Source organism: Pecten maximus, chromosome 8, assembly GCF_902652985.1.
Source record: "Pecten maximus chromosome 8, xPecMax1.1, whole genome shotgun sequence".
Classification (NCBI taxonomy): domain Eukaryota; kingdom Metazoa; phylum Mollusca; class Bivalvia; order Pectinida; family Pectinidae; genus Pecten; species Pecten maximus.
Genome location: NC_047022.1, coordinates 31,789,010 through 31,813,215, shown reverse-complemented (window position 1 = coordinate 31,813,215; position 24,206 = coordinate 31,789,010). Strand labels below are relative to the sequence as shown.

Sequence of the window (24,206 nt, the reverse complement as noted above, 5' to 3'; positions counted from 1 at the left end):
GACCTAACAGGAGTACAATGACCTAACAGGAGTACAATGACCTAACAGGAGTACAATGACCTAACAGGAGTACAATGACCTAACAGGAGTACAATGACCTAACAGGAGTACAATGACCTAACAGAACAATGACCTAACTGAACAATGACCTTACAGGAGTACAATGACCTAACAGAACAATGACCTTACAGGAGTACAATGACCTTACAGGAGTACAATGACCTAACAGAACAATGACCTTACAGGAGAACAGTGACCTAACAGAACAATGACCTTACAGGAGTACAAAGACCTAACAGGAGAACAATGACATTACAGGAGAACAATGACCTAACAGGAGAACAATGACATTACAGGAGAACAATGACCTAACAGGAGAACAATGATCTAACAGGAGTACAATGACCTAACAGGAGTACAATGACCTAACAGGAGTACAATGACCTAACAGGTGTACAATGACCTAACAGGAGTACAATGACCTAACAGGAGAACAAAAATCTAACAGGAGAACAATGACCTAACAGGAGTACAATGACCTAACAGGAGTAAAATGACCTAACAGGAGAACAATTATCTAACAGGAGAACAATGACCTAACAGGAGTACAATGACCTAACAGGAGTACAATGACCTAACACGAGTACAATGACCTAACAGGAGAACAATGATCTAACAGGAGAACAATGACCTAACAGGAGTACAATGACCTAACAGGAGAACAATGACCTAACAGGAGAACAATGACCTAACAGGAGTACAATGACCTAACAGGAGAACATTGACCTAACAGGAGAACATTGACCTAACAGGAGAACAATGACCTTACAGGAGAACAATGACCTAACATGAGTACAATGACCTAACAGGAGAACAATGACGTAACAGGAGTAAAATGACCTTACAGGAGAACAATGACCTAACAGGAGAACAATGACCTTACAGGAGAACAATGACCTAACAGGAGTACAATGACCTAATAGGAGAACAATGACCTAGCAGGAGAACAATGACCTAACAGTACAATGACCTAACAGGAGAACAATGACGTAACAGGAGTACAATGACCTTACAGGAGTACAATGAACTAACAGGAGAACAATGATCTAACAGGAGTACAATAACCTTACAGCAGTACAATGACCTAACAGGAGAACAATGACCTTACAGGAGAACAATGACCTAACAGGAGAACAATGACCTAACAGGAGAACAATGACCTAACAGGAGTACAATGACCTTACAGGAGTACAATGATCTAACAGGAGTACAATGACATTACAGGAGAACAATGACCTAACAGGAGAACAATGACCTTACAGGAGAACAATGACCTAACAGGAGTACAATGACCTAACAGGAGTACAATGACCTAACAGGAGAACAATGACCTAACAGGAGAACAATGACCTTACAGGAGAACAATGAACTAACAGGAGAACAATGACCTAACAGGAGAACAATGACCTTACAGGAGAACAATGACCTAACAGGAGTACAATGAACTAACAGGAGAACAATGACATTACAGGAGTACAATGACATTACAGGAGTACAATGACCTAACAGGAGTACAATGACCTAACAGGAGAACAATGACCTAACAGGAGAACGAACCTAACAGGAGAACAATAACCTAACAGGTTTACAAAGACCTTACAGGAGAACAATGACCTAACAGGAGTACAATGACATTACAGGAGAACAATGACCTAACAGGTTTACAAAGACCTTACAGGAGTACAATGACCTAACAGGAGTACAATGACATTACAGGAGAACAATGACCTAACAGGAGAACAATAACCTAACAGGAGTACAATGACCTAACAGGTTTACAAAGACCTTACAGGAGTACAATGACCTAACAGGAGTACAATGACATTACAGGAGAACAATGACCTAACAGGAGAACAATAACCTAACAGGAGTACAATGACCTAACAGGAGTACAATGACCTAACACGAGTACAATGACCTAACAGGAGAACAATGATCTAACAGGAGAACAATGACCTAACAGGAGTACAATGACCTAACAGGAGAACAATGACCTAACAGGAGAACAATGACCTAACAGGAGTACAATGACCTAACAGGAGAACAATGACCTTACAGGAGAACAATGACGTAACAGGAGTAAAATGACCTTACAGGAGAACAATGACCTAACAGGAGAACAATGACCTTACAGGAGAACAATGACCTAACAGGAGTACAATGACCTAATAGGAGAACATTGACCTAGCAGGAGAACAATGACCTTACAGGAGTACAATGACCTTACAGGAGAACAATGACCTAACAGGAGTACAATGACCTAACAGGAGAACAATGACCTTACAGGAGAACAATGACCTAACAGGAGTACAATGACCTAATAGGAGAACATTGACCTAGCAGGAGAACAATGACCTTACAGGAGAACAATGACCTTACAGGAGAACAATGACCTAACAGGAGTACAATGACCTAATAGGAGAACATTGACCTAGCAGGAGAACAATGACCTTACAGGAGTACAATGACCTTACAGGAGAACAATGACCTAACAGGAGTACAATGACCTAACAGGAGAACAATGACCTTACAGGAGAACAATGACCTAACAGGAGTACAATGACCTAACAGGAGTACAATGACCTTACAGGAGTACAATGACCTTACAGGAGAACAATGACCTTACAGGAGAACAATGATCTAACAGGAGTACAATGACCTAACAGGAGACAATGATCTAACAGGAGTACAATGATCTTACAGGAGTACAATGACCTAACAGAAGTACAATGACCTAACAGGAGTACAATGATCTAACAGGAGTACAATGACCTAACAGGAGACAATGATCTAACAGGAGAACAATGACCTTACAGAAGTACAATGACCTTACAGGAGAACAATGACCTTACAGGAGAACAATGATGTAACAGGAGTACAATGACCTTACAGGAGTACAATGACCTAACAGGATAACAATGACGTAACAGGAGTACAATGATCTAACAGGAGTACAATGACCTAACAGGAGAACAATGACCTAACAGTACAATGACCTAACAGGAGAACAATGACGTAACAGGAGTACAATGACCTTACAGGAGTACAATGAACTAACAGGAGAACAATGATCTAACAGGAGTACAATAACCTTACAGCAGTACAATGACCTAACAGGAGAACAATGACCTTACAGGAGAACAATGACCTAACAGGAGAACAATGACCTAACAGGAGAACAATGACCTAACAGGAGTACAATGACCTTACAGGAGTACAATGATCTAACAGGAGTACAATGACATTACAGGAGAACAATGACCTAACAGGAGAACAATGACTTTACAGGAGAACAATGACCTAACAGGAGAACAATGACCTAACAGGAGTACAATGACCTAACAGTAGTACAATGACCTAACAGGAGAACAATGACCTTACAGGAGAACAATGAACTAACAGGAGAACAATGACCTAACAGGAGAACAATGACCTTACAGGAGAACAATGACCTAACAGGAGTACAATGAACTAACAGGAGAACAATGACATTACAGGAGTACAATGACATTACAGGAGTACAATGACCTAACAGGAGTACAATGACCTAACAGGAGAACAATGACCTAACAGGAGAACGAACCTAACAGGAGAACAATAACCTAACAGGTTTACAAAGACCTTACAGGAGAACAATGACCTAACAGGAGTACAATGACATTACAGGAGAACAATGACCTAACAGGTTTACAAAGACCTTACAGGAGTACAATGACCTAACAGGAGTACAATGACATTACAGGAGAACAATGACCTAACAGGAGAACAATAACCTAACAGGAGTACAATGACCTAACAGGTTTACAAAGACCTTACAGGAGAACAATGACCTAACAGGAGAACAATGACCTAACAGGAGAACAATGACCTAACAGGAAAACAATGACTTAACAGGAGAACAATGACCTAACAGGAGAACAATGACCTAACAGGAGAACAATGACCTAACAGGAGTATAATGACCTAACAGGAGAACAATGACCTAACAGGAGAACATTGACCTAGCAGGAGAACAATGACCTTACAGGAGTACAATGACCTTACAGGAGAACAATGACCTAACAGGAGTACAATGACCTAACAGGAGAACAATGACCTAACAGGAGTACAATGACCTAACAGGAGTACAATGACCTTACAGGAGTACAATGACCTTACAGGAGAACAATGACCTTACAGGAGAACAATGATCTAACAGGAGTACAATGACCTAACAGGAGTACAATGATCTAACAGGAGTACAATGATCTAACATGAGTACAATGACGTTACAGGAGTACAATGATCTAACACGAGTACAATGACCTAACAGGAGAACAATGATCTGACAGGAGAACAATGATCTAACAGGAGAACAATGACCTAACAGGAGTACAATGACCTAACAGGAGTACAATGACCTAACACGAGTACAATGACCTAACAGGAGAACAATGATCTAACAGGAGAACAATGATCTAACAGGAGTACAATGACCTAACAGGAGAACAATGACCTAACAGGAGAACAATGACCTAACAGGAGTACAATGACCTAACAGGAGTACAATGACCTAACAGGAGAACAATGATCTAACAGGAGTATAATGACATTACAGGAGTACAATGACCTAACAGGAGTACAATGATATAACAGGAGTACAATGACATAACAGGAGTACAATGACATTACAGGAGTACAATGATATAACAGGAGTACAATGATCTAACAGGAGTACAATGACCTAACAGGAGAACAATGACCTAACAGGAGAACAATGACCTAACAGGAGTACAATGACCTAACAGGAGTACAATGACCTAACAGGAGAACAATGATCTAACAGGAGTATAATGACATTACAGGAGTACAATGACCTAACAGGAGTACAATGATATAACAGGAGTACAATGACATAACAGGAGTACAATGACATTACAGGAGTACAATGATATAACAGGAGTACAATGATCTAACAGGAGTACAATGACCTAACAGGAGAACAATGACCTAACAGGAGAACAATGACCTAGCAGGAGTACAATGACATAACAGGAGTACAATGACATTACAGGAGTACAATGATATAACAGGAGTACAATGAACTTACAGGAGTACAATGACCTTACAGGAGAACAATGACCTAACAGGAGTACAATGACCTAACAGGAGTACAATGACATTACAGGAGAACAATGACCTAACAGGAGTACAATGACCTAACAGGAGTACAATGACCTTACAGTACAATGACATAACAGGAGTACAATGACCTTACAGGAGTACAATGACCTTACAGGAGAACAATGACCTAACAGGAGTACAATGACCTAACAGGAGTACAATGACCTTACAGGAGTACAATGACCTTACAGGAGAACAATGATCTAACAGGAGAACAATGACCTAACAGGAGAACAATGACCTTACAGGAGTACAATGACATTACAGGAGTACAATGACCTAACAGGAGAACAATGACCTTACAGGAGAACAATGACCTTACAGGAGAACAATGATCTAACAGGAGAACAATGACCTTGCAGGAGAACAATGACCTAACAGGAGTACAATGACCTAACAGGAGTACAATGACCTTACAGGAGAACAATGATCTAACAGGAGTACATTGACCTTACAGGAGAACAATGACCTTACAGGAGTACAATGAACTATTATCTTTTCGTGGTGAGCATACATTCAAGCAAAAAATTCAACTTTCCTGTGTTCAATTTCAATTTCAATTGATCTATTGACTGTAGGCCATACGGCCCATAAGTACATATTATAAACAAAACAATACATGATAATGGCATTGAACAGCAATGCTACAGTACAAATACAAAGTGGAGTACGGATTAAAGATATAAAGATCGGATTTTGTTTGCTTCAAATATAAATTTGCCTAAGCGACTTAATTCTTTGATATTTTGTACACTTAATAACTGTATTAATTTGAACATTGAAGGCTTTTGCCAATAGCATTTCTTAATGAGGCGTCTTCTTAAATTGGTATACTTATTACATATTAATACAAAATGGTATTCATCTTCTATCTCAGTCGTTGATTTACAAATTAAACAGTGTCTCAAATTTCGATCAATATTGTTAAAGCGGCCAGTTTCGATTGCTAAGGAATGCGCAGACATGCGTAGTTTTGATAAACATATTCTGAATTTCATAGGTATATACTTAGTTAAATAAAACTGAATAGAAAAATTATCCACAATGTGTTTATATAAAACACATTTCGAGGACTTTTCTAATGCATCTCTCAAATACTGTTGGGCTTGGTCAAAAATTCTTTGTCGTATACAAGGTAAAATAGTTTCAGAGTTATTTGATGATTGACAGAACCATATTTCGCCGAAACCTAAAGAGCATAATAACTCCTTTACACCGTGTACCCAATTAAAACATAAACCAGTGTTTTTACTTAATAAAAAAACATATGCAGTATTCAAAATACAGTTTTTTGTGTCGAGTAGTTTGAACCAATATTTAATAATTCTATATCTGCGTGTATATTCTAAGGGCAAACGACCAAGTTCCCAGTAAACTGTTACATCATTTGTTGATTTTTTAACCTTAAGTAATTTCTTACAAAAAATGTGTTACCAGGGCTGATCGATAAGTTGTGAGCCTCATATTGAAGGATTTTGATTTTGCCGGACATATTGTATTATTTTTCAACATAACCCCCTTTCAGTATCAAATATACACCTATCAATCGACCCTCGTATCCAGCCATCAATGGATGGAGATAATTTAAGAAAAATAGATCAAACTTAAAATTGTGTTTATTTTAAAAGAAAAGAAAATTGAAGAAACTTTTTTACAAACACATTACCGAGTATTTGATCAAACACATGTGATAACTATTGTCACGTGTAACGTGTTTTCTCACCTGAGAATTTGTCTGGTTAATGTATCACTCGAGAAGTGTCTAAGCGATATGCTTTGAGTGCATCAATTGTACCTAAATATACAATATATTCAATTTTCTAATTTAACTTGGTAACATCTTTGTGCGTCATTCCTAACGCAACATTTGTAAACGTACTATTTAGAAATCAAATAAATCGTGTGTATTTCAGATAACATCCTTATCTCCGTCAGCACCCAAACAATCCACCAAGCATTACACATGTTTAGTTTTCTCCTTACGCTGTTTTAATACACAATAAAACAGCTTCATATCAAGGAATGGTTTATATTTAATATCATATAATGGACCAAAACCTTACATGGATATGATATTGTGTTGAAAAATATATCCAGTGGCTTTGAGAAATGACGGGGACGAAATAAGCATTGCCGAACATATTGCTGCCATTGGCCTGTCTGGCAGCCATGTTGGATAGGTGTGATCAATGATGATGTAACACAACACTGCAGTATAAATATAAATATGTAGTGAAAATAAGGTGAATTCAAAGTATCAATAACCTCTTTATTTGAAAACATATTTATGTCAAATCAAGCTTTCTTCGAGTATAACTTATACTGGTTTTGAATAAAAAGTAAATTTGCACGGTTTAAATGGAAATGAATATATAGATGTATAAACCATACCATTTGACGTTCACGTGGTCTATAGCTTTGTTTACAAGATATACATATTTTGTAAGAGCGACCAGATATGGTGATTATATGAAAGTTAGATAACCCTTATCCACAGGCACTTATAGTGTCATAGAGCAAGTGCCCTACATGGAAAGCGGCACGTGTTATCCAGACAGTCTGTAGCATCAGTTGTCATAATGCTACACCGTACCTGGGCATCAGCTGTTCGTTATGTTTAAATACTCAGTCAACAAGTGGTGTCATTTTAGGTAACAAGTAAATATAATGTAAAAGACTGTCTGACAATCCAAACTGTCGATAATAAAACCTCGTCTCCGCTGACAATTGCTGTGATGGCTTAGTTTACGACGAAGCTTGTCGGGACAAGCACCAACAGCAAACACTGCAACTAATTGAGAGTCAGCATAGGGTCTTCATACTGTTTCATTGTCAAATCACGCACGTTCTCGAGGGTGATGAGAAGTCAGTCAGAGTAATTAACACGTGATCATGGGATGCTTTATTCGTATGACGTTAATTTGATGTTATGTGCTTCCTAGCAGCAAGACCAGAGAGTTAGGGGGATTTCAAAGATACTCAGGTAGGGAGGAGAATGAGAGCAATATCGGGGATGTCGTAAACTTCGAGTTGCCGATTGAGTGTCGTAAATCACATAGGAGTTTCGACTAAGGTAGATCGATGTGGAAACAGGCGGTTTGTTTTACGATTGTCGTAATCGGTACTTGTGGACAGTAATAAAAATCCTTTACGGCACTTGATGGAGAATCATGAATGAAATATTCATTGTATGCTCGGGATTTTACTGATGTACAGTATTACTCTGTGAATTAATATAAAAAAAACTGTCTGATTGAACTGGTTTATCTTTATCTTCAAAAAGGATAAGCTTGCTGAATATAATTTATTGGGAGGCGCTCTAGATAGCGTGTGATAAGCCCTACTTGCCAGACGTTTTGTTTCTCATTAAGTTCACTTGGTTTTAGTAGATTTCACTGACTGAATTCAATTAGTATCAGATATGAAATAATGAAGTTCCTCTACAAACCGTATATTATTCCGGGAATTAGGCATGCTTTACAATTTCCGCTCCTCTACGATATGATGCAATAAGTACACGAAGCCTCTTTTTTATTTATTTGTAAACAATTTTGGAAGTAACTGAATTGATGTACCATAGAATAATATGAATATATTACTTTACTACTGCAAAGTTTATGCAATAATTCGAAAAAAAGACTGTCTTTGCGAAAAAATACATGTACATATCTACTGCGTATTTGTTTATCGGTAGTTCAACAAGATTGGCACACTGTTTAAAATCAAAAGACTTGATCAAGGAGCATTTCGTATAGGGTATTTACATCCTGTTCTCGTTAAAAGACAATCCAAACATTATTGGGTACAAAGCTTCACTTTCAATCAATAAAAGAACAATAACTTTGTCGAAATGACGACTAAGCTTTCGATTGGCTTTCATTAGCACTTAATTTAGCAAGAAGGCGTTCATAGGTCATGACGTCACGTCGACATCTCGACTACAAGACTCTCCAACTGTCGCTCGCTACACAAACCCAATATCCTCAATAAAATATTTCTTCCGGTTTGTAAGAAGGGTATAATTTGATTTTGTTTGCGGACCATAAATCCGGACAATACGTTACCATGCAGCCCTACGTATGGTAACTAATACCACTTTCATCCTGGTGTTATTTACGAATTAAACAAGGAATACCTGGCTATGGTAATTAGATAGCTACCATATATTAAATAATGCACTTTTCATAACTTTATTTAAGGGTGCATTTGTACATGCGTCTTATTAAAACAGTTGTTATTGGTCAATTAATGAAAAAACTCATTGACAAAGTGATATTTACAAATGTGAACCTGGGAGCCAGCATCTATATAGAGATGTGTTTACTAATGGATATAATACATCAAGTAATTATATAACGAATCTTGCGAACAGCAATGTAAAATTATCATGTGATATGGTGCTAAACGTTTCGGGGCCGTGCTTGTTGTAACGTATAAAGAGAGAGAGAGAGAGAGAGAGAGAGAGAGAGAGAGAGAGAGAGAGAGAGAGAGAGAGAGAGAGAGAGAGAGAGAGAGAGAGAGAGGGGGGGGGGGGGGGGGGGGGGGGGGGGGGGGAGGGGGGGGGGGGAGGCCATTGTAGCGTAAATTCTGGCAAATTATCGATACGTAGGGGAAAGGATCAATGTGACGTAGAAAAGGGGAGAGGGTCATTGTGACGTAGAAAATGGGAGAAGGTCATTGTGACGTAGAAAAGGGGAGAAGGTCATTGTGACGTAGTAAAGGGGAGAGGGTCATTGTGACGTAGAAGAGCGGAGAAGGTAATTGTGACGTAGAAAAGGGGAGAGGGTCATTGTGACGTAGAAAAGCGGAGAAGGTCATTGTGACGAAGAAAAGGGGAGGGAGTCATTGTGACGTAGTAAAGGGGAAAGGGTCATTGTGACGTAGAAGAGCGGAGAAGGTCATTGTGACGTAAAAAAGGGGGAGAGGGTCATTGTGACGTAGTAAAGGGGAGAGGGTCATTGTGACGTAGAAGAGCGGAGAAGGTCATTGTGACGTAGTAAAGGGGAGAGGGTCATTGTGACGTAGAAGAGCGGAGAAGGTCATTGTGACGTAGAAAAGGGGAAAAGGTCATTGTAACGTAGAAAAGCGGAGAAGGTCATTGTGACGTAGAAGAGAGGAGAGGGTCATTGTGACGTTGAAAAGGACAGAAGGTCGTTGTAATGCAGAATAGGGGAGAGAGTCATCGTAACGTATAGAAGCGTAGAGAAGATTTTAATTGTAATGCGAGTATAAGAGTGCGTTCCATACAATAAATGATTTGAACATAGCAGTTTATTTAATTTGATAGTGTATTCTAATAAGCAGTACCCAATCAACATGATAGCGTTTTCAAATGGACATACTTCCTAAAACCGTAAATATAACAGAGGTCTCATCGCATCAGAAGTTAAAATATATCAAATCAAAATTGTTTTTGAAAACATTCGTCAGAATTACGGAAAGATATACCAACCAATCCTTTGTGGCCATAAAACATACAGAAATAATTACAAAATGTTTTAACATGGCTTATTAGACAAAATTTCGTTAAAGTCGAATTGATTGCGAGATGAACGTATTCATCTGGTTTGGTAATTGGGTACGAAGACTACTCTCCAATCCCAGGTTACCTCAAGCCACAGGGAGCGTACACGAGTATGTCAATGGTACCTCAAGCCACAGGGGAGCGTACACGAGTATGTTAATGGTACCTCAAGTCACAGGGAGCGTACACGAGTATGTCAATGGTACCTCAAGCCACAGGGGAGCGTACACGAGTATGTCAAGGGTACCTCAAGCCACAGGGGAGCGTACACGAGTATGTCAATGGTACCTCAAGTCACAGGGAGCGTACACGAGTATGTCAATGGTACCTCAAGCCACAGGGAGCGTACACGAGTATGTCAATGGTACCTCAAGCCACAGGGAGCGTACACGAGTATGTCAATGGTACCTCAAGCCACAGGGGAGCGTACACGAGTATGTCAATGGTACCTCAAGTCACAGGGGAACGTACACGAGTATATCAATGGCACCTCAAGCCACAGGGGAGCGTACACGAGTATGTCAATGGTACCTCAAGGAACAGGGGAGCGTACACGAGTATGTCAATGGTACCTCAAGCCACAGGGGAGCGTACACGAGTATGTCAATGGTACCTCAAGTCATAGGGGAGCGTACACGAGTATGTCAATGGTACCTCAAGTCACAGGGGAGCGTACACGAGTATGTCAATGGTACCTCAAGGCACAGGGGAGCGTACACGAGTATGTCAATGGTACCTCAAGTCACAGGGAGCGTACACGAGTATGTCAATGGTACCTCAAGGCACAAGGGAGCGTACACGAGTATGTCAATGGTACATTGTACCTCAAGCCACAGGGAGCGTACACGAGTATGTCAATGGTACCTCAAGCCACAGGGGAGCGTACACGAGTATGTCAATGGTACCTCAAGCCACAGGGAGCGTACACGAGTATGTCAATGGTACCTCAAGGCATATGGGAGCAGGTCGGAGTGTAAAGAACTTCATGACGGCAGTTGTAAATCGATGTTTCCCTATTCAAACATGTTGTATTGTGAAAACGTGATGTAACGTTATTGATATTTATGTCTTTTCGTAATAAGATTATACTAATACATTGACATGAAATGAAGAGAACGGTTTTGAGATAAGGAACTTCAATATCCAATCGAATTTTCGATTTGTTATACAATGTATTTGGACTTAATGTGAATGAATTTACTTTTTATCTGAGAATGTAAAAGAAAGTGAGCCGTGTCATCACTTTTGATGGGCAACACTTAGTAGGCCAAAGCACGAGACCACGCGGCACCTTTTGATTGTTTTTTTTTTTTTAAAAATTCATCGTGTGTTGTCTCTAATATTGCAACAAAGAACATCTAGTTTTTGTCAAATTGGTTCGTGGGCGAAATTCCATTGTTTCTGAAAGAGGTCCTCTTAACGCCCTTTTGGCGCATGTCAGTCATGCGTTTTGATTGGTCGAGGATTCAGTATATATTCGACCGATCGTAAAAAGATCTGGAGAACTGCCTTGAAACGAATCTAAATATTTCAGTAGAAAGTTCAATAGAGATATAAACATCATTACATGTGTTAACATGTGACACCTAAACATACATGTACTGATGTAGACGTGAATCTACACAGATACAACACTCGGTTACCCAACCCTCCGGCCCCCAACCCTCAGGTCCCCAACCCTCAGGTCCCCAACCCCTTGGGCTCGACCCGACAATGAATGTTTGAAATCACAATTATTTTTTAAAATACCAGCATGCGATAAGTGATTATATTCCAGATATTTGTATCAGACGTAAAACTAATAACCCCGGCTGATTACCTGCTGGTGTAAACTAACAACCCTGGCTGATTACCTACTGGTGTAAACTAATAACCCTGGCTGATTACCTGCTGGTGTAAACTAATAACCTTGGCTGATTACCTGCTGGTGTAAACTAATAACCTTGGCTGATTACCTGCTGGTGTAAACTAATAACCCTGGCTGATTACTTGCTGGTGTAAACTAATAACCCTGACTGATTACCTGCTGGTGTAAACTAATAACCCTGACTGATTACCTGCTGGTGTAAACTAATAACCTTGACTGATTACCTGCTGGTGTAAACTAATAACCCTGGCTGATAACCTGCTGGTGTAAACTAATAACCCTGACTGATTACCTGCTGGTGTAAACTAATAACCCTGGCTGATAACCTGCTGGTGTAAACTAATAACCCTGACTGATAACCTGCTGGTGTAAACTAATAACCATGGCTGATTACCTGCTGGTGTAAACTAATAACCCTGACTGATTACCTGCTGGTGTAAACTAATAACCATGGCTGATAACCTGCTGGTGTAAACTAATAACCATGGCTGATGACCTGCTGGTGTAAACTAATAACCATGGCTGATAACCTGCTGGTGTAAACTAATAACCCTGACTGATGACCTGCCGGTGTAAACTAATAACCCTGGCTGATTACCTGCTGGTGTAAACTAATAAGCCTGGCTGATTACCTGCTGGTGTAAACTAATAACCCTGACTGATTACCTGCTGGTGTAAACTAATAACCCTCGCTGATTACCTACTGGTGTAAACTAATAACCCCGGCTGATTACCTGCTGGTGTAAATTAATAACCCTGGCTGATAACCTGCCGGTGTAAACTAATAACTCTGGCTGATTACCTGCTGGTGTAAATTAATAACTCTGGCTGATTACCTGCTGGTGTAAACTAATAACCCTGGCTGATTACCTGCTGGTGTAAACTAATAACCCTGGCTGATTACCTGCTGGTGTAAACTAATAACCCTGGCTGATTACCTGCTGGTGTAAACTAATAACCCTGGCTGATTACCTGCTGGTGTAAACTAATAACCCTGGCTGATTACCTGCTGGTGTAAACTAATAACCCTGGCTGATTACCTGCTGGTGTAAATTAATAACCCTGGCTGATTACCTGCTGGTGTAAACTAATAACCATGGCTGATTACCTGCTGGTGTAAACTAATAACCCTGGCTGATAACCTGCCGGTGTAAACTAATAACCCTAGCTGATTACCTGCTGGTGTAAATTAATAACCCTGGCTGATTACCTGCTGGTGTAAACTAATAACCCTGGCTGATTACCTGCTGGTGTAAACTAATAACCCTGACTGATTACCTGCGGGTGTAAACTAATAACCCTGACTGATTACCTGCTGGTTAACAGAAATCTGTATCTCTGTACTTAACGAAGTGTTACTTGTTATGATTTTGATGCTTTGATTTCCAAGGCCATACTGAATGTCTACACAATTTAGTAAAGATCTTATCGTAATCTCACTCAGTGACACTTGTACCCTACAATATGCCAATGTATAATGTACATTTGGATCGAAACTCAAATATCTTTGGGTTTTTATTTATGAAAATGTGTAGTATTTTTTTGTTCTGACTCAATTAGTGTTTATTATGTAGGCGATTGGGTGCCGTAGACCGTAAGTTCGAGGCCCGGTAAGGGCACGAGTCAAAAAGTTGTCTTCCTTCGTCATTTGTGTTACTATGTTATATATATATTGTATTAAATATATATAATATATGTATGTAATAAGTGTTAATTTTGTTTGTTATGTGGTTTTTTTTACTCTCACTGGTTTATTTAAAATGTATTTTCCATGATGGATCGACACTTGTGTCTTGATGACGTCAGAACATAACGGATAGTTGTCTGTAAAGACACATTAGTTTTTAAAAATGTTTTAAATGCGATCGTCTGCTTATATCTTTCAAATATTTTTCAAAAATAATTGTTGGCCATTCACATGTCGTTTGTTATGCTGTAATCCGGACACCATACTAGATATTAAAATGAAGATATTCCTTCGACTGCCGCCATTGTTAAAACACTGATTGTTGATTATACTATTTTCGTAATAGAAGTTTTCAAGTTTCGTTTTAAAGCGAAATACTAAGGATTGAACAACTTGTAGACTATACATTGATCTACCGATCAACCGATGTATAGTGACGAAAAACCGACGTGCACTCTTTACACAAACCGTTCTCGGCACAATTCAGTTCACTGCCGCTCTCCTCGGTTACCTTCCTAACGTTGCAGCGGAGCGCAGCTCTGGCGGAGAGTCGAATTACTCCGAATCATTCCAATTTCCGATCTTTACATTAATTCCGAATTACTTTTAATTGTACTGTGTGTGCATCATGTTCATGCTCATTACCTGGTTATTTTTAGATGTCACATTGCAATCTATCAGAATTGTCGTTTATCATAAATAACAACAATCAAAACCACACGATAAACATGAAGGTGACATTCTAACTCTACATCACGTGACTGTACCTGGTTGGTGATGAATGCCTGTCTATTTGATTAAAACATATTTTATTGTATCTTAATATATACATGGGATTTGGGCACAAGTTATCAAACTTATATAATGCCTGTCTATAGCAGATAAGTATGGTGATGTTTCATTAGTTTTGAATTATAAAATAAACAACGCTCATTGTTTTGATATCTTATCTCTTTGAATGTTACATGGATTTTACTCATGAAAATGATAAATTAAGCATTTAAGGAAAAGAAAATGAAAAGTGCATATACGCAACATGCACAAAGGAGTCAAATTGTGTGATCCATTGACGTTCGCCGAATCAGAAATTATTTCCATGACAACATGAACATGAATTTGAACACGGAACTCAAATTGGTAGACTCTTCTGCGAGACAAAGGTTATAGTCTGGACTAGTATCTCGGACGAACGGACAAACCAGTGAGTGCATCTACAATGTACTGCAACAGTGAGGATACTGAAACCGGAAGTGGGATGTTCCAATAGGCAGTATGCGGAGGACAGGAATGACCAGGATCACGTGATCTGTTATTACTTCGACATGTCGTATTACTTTGAACGATTTGTAATCGTATCAGATTTTGAAACAGTGACAATGAACAAGATAAAACGACTCCAATCTTGTCATAATCATACGAGTCTCTTACCATTGGTCGCGACATAGCCATTTCAGAGCAGGATTAAACAAATTTTAATCAAACAGATAAAAGGCTTCCTTCTGTAGATCGTATACAGGTGACGGTCTGTGTCACTGAAATTATTTTAGTGTTTGTTTACATCGGCATGCAAAACGAATATGTGTTCTCCCACCCTGATAAAATACAGCCCCGACATCCCAAAAGGGATTAACCTAATCCCCGCCTGGTCTAAATATAGATCAGTGTACATTTAGTCTGGCCGACAGGGGGCGTTCTATGGAATGTTGTTATAGTTGTCTTCACCTCCTAAACGAACACATTTGATACACGTGCCCATGCATGGTATGGTTGGATACATTGTTTAACCATTCTTTCACGTTTTTATGTAAAAATAGAAACACGGTATCACGTTGTATGTCCATATCACGACAAACGATTCTTTTTAAACTTCGTAATGTCGTCCATCCACCAAACAAACTTTGATTTGTAAATCTTCAACTGCTGGTCCCTTTAAAGTGACATACTTGCTAATTTTCTACCCTTAGTAAGAAATTGCGATAGCAATTCATTTATTCAATGGTTAATATAACTACAAGAACGAGTTCAATCTGCATTAGGACCTACTTAACGATTGTCACGTAGGCCCGTTCTATTCCTGAAAAAAAAACGTATGAACACTTCTCCTATATGAGACTACCTGGTGAACACAGGACATGCTTACCCTCCCGGGACACCTAGATCTACCTTGGTTTTTATGTTATTATTTATGTTATAATTTATGTTTTTATCTATATTTTTATTAATATTAGTTATTTATGATATTAATTATGGTATTTTTTTTTTTTAAATATTATGATTTGTGTTATTATTTATGTTATTATTATTTTATTAATATTTAGACTACTAACTATACAATTATTAAGTGTTCAAAATGTTTCGGAATTGAATAAGCTAGGGAAATTTCTTAATTTAGCGACAAAACAACGTAATAACGCCATTTAATTGTTTAATTTACTATATGTTAGGCTATTTATAATGTACATGAACTATTGTGTGCTGTCATAATGACGTTATGTTCATTTTTATAACATATAGTAATACTTACATGCAAGTGTACGTATACATACATCATGTATATGTGTATATTAGACTATTAAGCGTAATGTACATGTAATTTTGTAATTGTGTATTGTGTCATACTATATTACATTGTATTGTTTTGTAATTGTGTATTGTGTCTATATTACATTGTATTGTGTCATACTATATTACATTGTATTGTGTCATACTATATTACATTGTATTGTTTTGTAATTGTGTATTGTGTCATACTATATTACATTGTATTGTTTTGTAATTGTGTATTGTGTCTATATTACATTGTATTGTTTTGTAATTGTGTATTGTGTCTATATTACATTGTATTGTGTCATACTATATTACATTGTATTATGTTTGTAATGTCTTCTCTCTGATGTGTTGAAAAACACAAAGAAATAAAAGAATCTGAATATGGATCATGCTATTATTTAAGAAAAAGATTGATATCGTTCAATTGACATTTCATCGGGTTATGTTGTTGTGCTGTATCGATGTCGAATTCAAATTTTAATTTCAAATACAGTCATAAATTCCAATTGTTTCTATACTAATGATATCAATCGGAACACGCCCTCTGATTACACGACATATATAAGTGTAAGTATATAGAGATAAGATATCTTATAAAGAAATGTCGCCCATCTTAAGCCTAACTACTTGTGTAACTATGAAATATACGTAGTTTATACACCTCAAGTAAACATCGAGCTGTTTTCCAATTATTTATATGACTCGCTGTAAAATACAATGCTATCGTATTTGTACGAGAAGTCGCTGATTTATTGTGTTATCAGGACAATAAAATTACTACCTACTTACAACCTCCTACTCTGTTTTACAAAATGGGCCGCGGTGGCCGAGTGGTTAATGTGTCCTGACACTTTAACACTAGCCCTCCACCTCTGGGTTGCGAGTTCGAAACCTACGTGGGGCAGTTGCCAGGTACTGACCGTAGGCCGGTGGTTTTCCTTCACCTCCAAAACCTGGCACGTCCTTAAATGACCCTGACTGTTAATAGGACGTTAAACATAAACAAACAAACAAACAAACAAACTGTTTTACAAACAATAAGAAAACAGGGGAGGTAATCATAAATAGCCTTCCCTCTCTGATACATGAATTGAATTGAATTGAATTGAATGAATGAATTGAATTAAATTGAATTGAATTGCATTGAATTGAATTGAATATCTTTATTTCCTCCAACGTGTGAAGATCAATTCGACAATATTGAAAATATGAAAATGAGAACATATGTACATTGATTAAATAGACATTAATTTGATATTATGTATGTATTAGATTAATATCGAAACTCAGTACATGGACTGAAATTCGCCGAAGTCATATGAGCTGATTATTGTTTAACACAGTTCGCCAATCTTGTGATAGAACACTACAGGCGGGATAGCCAATGTACAAGGGCTGATTTCATTTGAAAGAATGTCTTTGGGGACTCGATCATCAACAGTTTCCAATGGTCAGGACTGATATCAAGCGTATCATTATCTCCTCCAAGAAGAAAATTTACAAGTTTTTCATCATCATTCACAATTGAAGTTTGAAGTATGTCTCTTTCCTACTAATATACACGGCAGTCTATTAATAAATGTATAACAATGTCATCGACATTTTGTTTACACGAGTCACAAATACAGCTTGTTAAAGGTAGACTTCCAAGTTTATTGTTGTTGGATGACGAGGACGAGGATATTTTGCAATTAAATTAATAACGAAGGCCTCAGGCCTGAGTTATTAATTAAAATTGAAAAATATCCGAGTCCGAGTTGTATATCCTGCAACAATACACGAGTCAAAGTTGATTATTTCTATTCTACCTTGTACTGTTTAGTTCTGAGATCGACCTCTTTCTTATAGAAAAACAGCAGAGAAACCCCAGGAAAACCTTATAATCTATTCCTTGAGTATTGCATTGTTTGTTGATGAAATATACATTTCTTTACAGGCACTACAGTACTACGATCAAGAGCATCCATCATATGGCATTGATTTTGAAAATTTAAAAAAAAAAGGATAAAAAGAAAAAAAGAAAAAAAGGGGGCCTCCGTAGGATTCGAACTCGTGTCGTGATAAAAATTTATTAAAAGACTAACTCATTAGCCCACTCGGCTATAGTAACCTTAAATGAAATGAGTGAAAATTAGATATATAAAATTGTAACAGCCGTGACTCACGAGCGTGTATTATTGGCACGAACGTGTGTTATTGGAAAATAATACATGGTTTTAAACCAATCAAAACTGGCGTTGCATACCAAACATGGTAGAATAACTGGTAAATCATCATTGATCGGGATATTGTTAGCTCAAAGTCAGTTTGACGTCATATGTTCTTTAACTATTGCTCTGAACTTAGGTACGAGGTACAAATGTATTAAACGTTAAGCATTGACACAAGTCGGTGTTGAGGTCAGGTGAAAATCGGGATTATTTGGAGTACAACAGTTTAATGATTATACAATGTACTCCTTTATTCTGGAGATGTCGTATCTGGTGTACTACACTCGATCACAGAAATAATGTCACCAATTCATATGCGCAAATAATATATTCATTGTATTATAGCTGTAGATCACTGTTAAAACAGGGAGATATTTTGTTAATTTTTAAATAAAAGTTTAAAATGAATGAAAGATTAAACGTTATAGAGAGAACGATGTTGATCACTGACATGTTAAAGACACACGTACCTGTACAGGTAATGCTGAGTAGCCCTGAGGTCTACATGTTGTAGGTGATGAGGGAACAGTTACCTGGGTAGACGAGACGCTTAATGTCGTAAAATGATAACCAGCTACACTGACACACAGACTAACACGTGGTTATCTGTACACTGCTCGTCAAGTGATAATATTTGTTATTGTTGAGAGACTTTTTAACATATAACACGTGACTACATATATTTGGTTATGACGACATTTTCATCATTTCACTGTGACGCTTCACTTGCATTTGATTATTGGTGCGAATTACAATGTAAACGACAGTGTTCTATGTTAACCGTTTACTGCTTGCTATGTTCTGTTTACTGCTATTTTTTTTTTAAAGATATATATGCAGTATACATGTTCAATTTATATTCTCATGGATTAAAATTAAAAAAAAAATAATAATAGTATATCGTTTTAACATAAATATCATCTTTATTTCTATTATGTCTACTTTATACATTACATGTATATCTAAAAAGAGACTTAACTATTTATCGTGACTAAATTAGCTATATCCAGATATGTACATATATTGATGTAAATTGTTTTTCAACATAATTTACATTTATGTTTATGCGGTAGGATATAATGAGTTACATGGCATTTGTGATGATGTTTGACATTTTCCCGGTTTTCCCCATGGTATAGTGGTACGGTGACATTTAAATAAGAAATTCTTTTTGAATGCTACATTTTAAATCAATGTGTCTTCCGTTGAAATATCTTTACATCCAGACTTCAGGAATGTTTTTGAATATGTTCATTTTCATTTTCCTTTGGTAGAACATGACAGAAAAAATAATTATAGTATGGGGTCAAAAGAAGTGTACGAGAAAAGATTTTGGTTACAAAACCGGACCCGCCAGTGTGACTATCCGGATACTGAACATTATTTTCCGGCATGAAAAAGTTCCAAGTATGTCACGCAGTTTGAATGTCCATTCCATATTGGGAATCCACGTAAAATGCAAGAAAAAGAAAGTTAGAAATAAAAGACCTGTATATACGGGCAAGCGCCTCTTATAGCAGCGGAAGTAAAACTCACTGTCATTTGATAATGTCTTGTGTAAAACCATGCTTGTATAGATAATGACTGGTCTGTAATATTATCAGAACACGAGAAAAGTCCGTAATATTAGACTTCTCCTTGTAGGGTAATTCACATTTGTAAGTAGAACGCGCAGGGTGTGGCCCTTTGTGTGACCTTGAGGTGTGGAATGTGATAGCCTAGAGCCCCAATAAGACATCCACCCAAGGTCTGTCTAAATGAAGGCGTCATATCCGGGATATACGTGTATATATAGTACTTACATACATGGAATTCCTGCCTTTTATAGATACCAACAGAAGTAAGAGAGGTATTCTCGAGGGCGTGCTTACACCCCCCTTAGATAACGAACACCGTAAAACCCTCGTAAATCCTATCCAATTCATCAAAAAGCTCCAGTGAGCCACTTTCAATCGAGACCGAATGTTAACTTCTGCCGAACCCATATTTATTATTGAACTGCTCGGGATCAGTTGAATACAGAGTCCCTTGAACGATAATAGGGGTGGCAGGGTCATTGCTACCAGAAGTTTTCATACAAATTGCGATTCTGTTCTGTAAGGGAATATGTTTATGACGTTATTGATAGAATTCTGAAATTAAAAGCGTATAAAGTTATCATACATAAGTAATGGACAAATATAGCTATACAACAATATCGACACAATTAATTTTACTGACTAGTGAAAGTGCAAATAGTTCTTCAAAATTTGTAACGATAAATGAGTGGCGGGTATGCGTACCTATAGAACACATTTAGGCCGAAGTAGGTCGGTAAGATTGAGTCTACGTCATAATTCAATTTGTCATAATTAAATAAAAAGGTAAGATGAATGTTTGTTTAGCTACATTAGTGCACGATTTACATACTGTTCATAAGCTTTATGTAGGTTGTACAAACAAATAAAACCGGTTTTGTTTTTAAAAGAGATGGCGTTATGTAGGTAAAGACGAGGAAATGAGCATTCTAATAGTAATGTCTCTAAGGCGTTTGTACTTTGCATTGAATTACAGAATGTATAGTCTTCGTTTGTACGCAGTGTATGTTATATACTGCTGATAAATTGAATGGGTATGTCAGATATATGTTTATCTATGGTTTCCTCGAAATAGCCAAGGTCATTTGAGGACGGGTCTCTCCGAGACATCGAAGGAGCAAACAAAACGCAGACATAACACTGGACTTGAAAGAAAGGGGGGAAGCATCAATATATACACATACTTATGTACATGTACCAAATGTTGCATGGAGCAGCAGAATGATCTCGATAATCACAATTTAAAAGAATATACAATATATAAAATACATTTTAAAAAAAAAGAAGAAAAACACTTTTCTGTAGGTTCTCACTGAGCATTCCACAACCCCCCCCCCCCCCCCCCCCCCCCCCCCCCCCCCCCCCCCCCCCACCAAACTGGTCGTTCAAGACCACGCCCAGACCCACGCGGGTTTTCGCTGTTGGCATGTAACATATAGCAACACAAGTCATGTTTTATCAGGAAAACTACCTTAAAAAGACATTTAAAAACTTAACGAACAAATACTTCCATTGACACGCCATTAAAATAAGAGTGTATACGCGTATGTTTGTGTAATATTGTCATGGCAGAGCTATATAAGGCATGCGCATGTCCGTTTCTGGTAGAGAAAACACTTACTGAGACGGACGTGTACCGATTGATATAAGATTCATCATCCGCTGATTAAAAACGAAAAAAGTATAACTTGTGAACTGAGGTGTGCCGCTGTCTTCACACTACAGCTGACAATGACTGGACATAATAGGGGGCGCCACACGTCACAAGTATGACACCGGAAGCTAACATTTAGAAAGGTGTCATTATACAAACACTGTTGTGTTAGTTCGGAAGTTCAAATCTATTGTTCAAGGACTTACTTTAATGTTCAAAGACTTCTGACACATATACAGTCGAGCAAGAATGTGGTTTAGATGTATATACACTTATATTGGACAGGAAGTTAAGTGGGTATGTCTATATAATAACGCCAACCCATGTCCAACCCGCGAATCATTGTCGTGTACGTCATCCGGAAGCTTCCGGAAGACGTGTGTCTCTTTAATAAAACTTGGGATAAGTCAAGAGATGCGGCAGCAGTATTTGTCGGGACATAAACGCTGGTTAGTATTGCGGTATAAACATACCGCGGACTAGTGTGGACCCCTATGTCAACACGAGACAGATGGTTTAGGTGTGTATAGTATTACCATGTAAGCCTGCTCTCTCAAATCGATATCACTGCCGCACTTGTCAATTTCCGTGCCCTTGCTCCCACGTAATACACACACAATTCGCTCTTACTTTAAAGCTTTTAATTAGTACATGTTCTACTAATTGTTTGCCTAGTCATCCAATATCAATTTGGTCTTTACATATTTAACAGTTTTTTTTCATCGTTCTAAACGATTTTGGAATACTTTTTTTTCAAATAAGTGTATTTATTGTCTTGAAGAACACTGAAGGTATTTATTTCCAAACAAGACAGACTTAATTGCGTTAGATACACGTACTTTCCCCAAACGGACGTAAGATACACGTACTTTCTCCTAACGGACGTAAGATACACGTACTTTCCCCTAACGGACGTAAGATACACGTGCTTTCTCCTTACGGACGTAAGATACACGTACTTTCTCCTAACGGACGTAAGATACACGTACTTTCTCCTAACGGACGTAAGATACACGTACTTTCCCCTTACGGACGTAAGATACACGTACTTTCCCCTAACGGACGTAAGATACACGTGCTTTCCCCTTACGGACGTAAGATAAACGTACTTTCCCCTAACGGACGTAAGATACGCGTACTTTCTGCTTACGGACGTAAATTACACGTACTTTCTCCTGACGGACGTAAGATACACGTACTTTCTCCTAACGGACGTAAGATACACGTACTTTCCCCTAACGGACGTAAGATACACGTACTTTCTCCTAACGGATGTAAGATACACGTACTTTCCCTTTACGGACGTAAGATACACGTACTTTCCCCTTACGGACGTAAGATACACGTGTTTTCTCCTTACGGACGTAAGATACACGTACTTTTCCCTTACGGACGTAAGATACACGTGTTTTCTCCTTACGGACGTAAGATACACGTACTTTCCCCTAACGGACGTAAGATACCCGTACTTTCCCCTAACGGACGTAGGATACACGTACTTTCCCATCACGGACGTAAGATACACGTACTTTCCCCTAACGGACGAAAGATACACGTGGTTTCTCCTTACGGACGTTAGATACACGTACTTTCCCCTAACGGACGTAAGATACACGAACTTTCCCCTAACGGACGTAAGATACACGTACTTTCTCCTAACGGACGTTAGATACACGTACTTTCTCCTAACGGACGTAAGATACACGTACTTTCTTTTTACGGACGTAACATACACGTACTTTCTCCTAACGGACGTAACATACACGTACTTTCCCTTTACGGACGAAAGATACACGTACTTTCCCCTTACGGACGTAAGATACACGTGTTTTCTCCTTACGGACGAAAGATACACGTATTTTCCCCTTACGGACGTAAGATACACGTGTTTTCTCCTTACGGACGTAAGATACA

General features: G+C 38.1%; 1 protein-coding gene across 2 annotated transcripts in view; it reads right to left on the bottom strand.

Annotated features, from left to right (window-relative positions):
* Window positions 1-24,206, bottom strand: part of LOC117333205 (nitric oxide synthase, brain-like) — a 203,146-nt gene that overhangs the window by 127,334 nt on the left and 51,606 nt on the right. The window contains exon 1 of one of the 2 annotated variants that reach the window (XM_033892379.1): window positions 19,532-19,613. The exons of the other annotated variant lie outside the window; for it this stretch is intronic. The gene's annotated coding sequence lies outside the window, so the exon portion shown is untranslated. Of the gene's footprint in view, window positions 1-19,531; window positions 19,614-24,206 lie in introns of those variants that run through there. 2 annotated transcript variants of the gene reach the window in all.